We start from the raw sequence: 1,728 nt of genomic DNA, 5'->3' as shown, positions 1-1,728 counted from the left end.
TAGAGATATTTATCAGAGCAAATAAATGGTATGAATATAGAGCAAACTGAGCGTCTTGGGTATAAAGTAATGATGATCAGGCCTGTGTTAAACATGTCACATAGTCATTGTTGACTCAATTTTGCTTGATCTGTGGATGTAGCCAGCCTTGGGATGTAGCCAGCCTTAATCTTGGATGGATCTTGCTGCACGTTTTAGAATGAAGTCTGTGAGTTGCCATGAAATGGGCTTCCATGATTATGATACAGTGGCTCATTGGTTTGTTTGGATTCACTGAAGCTGTGGTGACAGACATGCACTGAGCCAGTGAATGGTGGAAAATATCCTCTAGGGCTCCTCATTAGTCACACTAGAGACTCAAACATCATTTAAAACATATAAGTTTCATATGACTTGATCATCCAGTATGTGAATTTTCTTTCCAAATCAATCAGCCATTCCCGACTTCTCTCCCACATGCCTCCATCAAAACAAGTTATCCAGTGTTACAGCTCTTTTAGAATTTGTCTAGCAAGTTCTCTGGTCTTCACTGGAAAGCCCATAAAACATTAATAATAAAACTGGTTATCTAAAGAACAGCTACTCGTTTGCTATCTCTTCTAGTAGATGTAGGGAGTTCAAACTGTTTTCACCATTACTGCTTTTGAATCCACATAGCATTATGTCTAGTGGCATTCTAATCTCTGGTGCTTCAAATGATACTCAATTAATATGCTACAGTACTTGTGTGATAAGAGCTTCATTAGATGATGTCTGGGATCTGCTCAGTGCCCAAGTTTCAAGTATAGGACTTATAACATAGTTGTTACCTGATATCTGCCCTTGGTAAATGCTTCCTATTTCCTTCTCTCATACCTACTTTCTAGTGAAAGGTTGACAAGCAGGAGTTATGCATCCAGAATGATCCTTTATTGCTCTTCTTCCTGTGTTTACTCTGCAGAGAAACACTGAGGGATAGCATGCACAAAGTTGTGAAGGAAGGTGTGGCAGACAGACCTTAAGGTGAGCTCCCATTATCCTTGCCTTTTAGTATTTATAATGTTGTTTAACCCCCTTCTCCTAAATGTGAACAAGGCCCTTGACTTTCAGCTAATAAGTAGAATAGGGCAAATGAGATGAAATGTCAGCCCCTTGATTAGGTTATGTTATATTGCAAAGGTAAAGAAATTTTGCATATATAGTTAAGGTCCCCAAACCAGTGGTTTAGAAGTGTCAAAAGCGAGGTTATCAGGAGAGATGAGGTGAAAACCCTTGACAAGATGACTGGGCCCTCCCTGAGTGACAAACTCTCCTGCTGACCTTTAAGAAACAAGCAGCTAAGATGTGAACTGCCATGGAGAATGCCAGGTGGCAGGGAACCAAAGGCAGCTTCTAGGAGCTGAGGGCCTCAGTGCTACAATTGTAAGAAATTAAATTCTGTCAACAACCACACAAACTTGGAAGAGTACCCTTAATTTCAAATGAGATTATAGCCTGGTTGACACATTGATTGCAGCCAGTGAGACTCTCAACAAAGAACCCAATTATGTTCCCAGACTCCTGACTCACATAAATGGAGTATTTTAAAGTGTTGGGCCAGGCACAGTGGCTCATGCCTGTAATCCCAGCACTTCGGGAGGCTGAGGCAAGAGGATCACTTGAGGTCAGGAGTTCAAGACCAGCCTGGCCAACGTGATGAAACCCTGTCTGTACAAAAATATTAAAAAATTAGCTGGCCGTGCTGGCATC

At 41.3% G+C, this 1,728-nt stretch overlaps 1 non-coding gene across 1 annotated transcript; it reads left to right on the top strand.

Annotated features, from left to right (window-relative positions):
* Positions 1-480: 480 nt before the first annotated feature.
* On the top strand, positions 481-542 carry LOC129039743 (U7 small nuclear RNA). The gene has a single exon (XR_008503447.1). It is a non-coding gene; the product is annotated as a U7 small nuclear RNA (small nuclear RNA).
* Positions 543-1,728: the final 1,186 nt, after the last annotated feature.

Source organism: Pongo pygmaeus, chromosome 5 (assembly GCF_028885625.2).
Source record: "Pongo pygmaeus isolate AG05252 chromosome 5, NHGRI_mPonPyg2-v2.0_pri, whole genome shotgun sequence".
NCBI classification, from domain to species: Eukaryota; Metazoa; Chordata; class Mammalia; order Primates; family Hominidae; genus Pongo; species Pongo pygmaeus.
The sequence above is the reverse complement of the archived record's forward strand: the minus strand, read 5'-3'. Positions and strand labels throughout refer to the sequence as shown.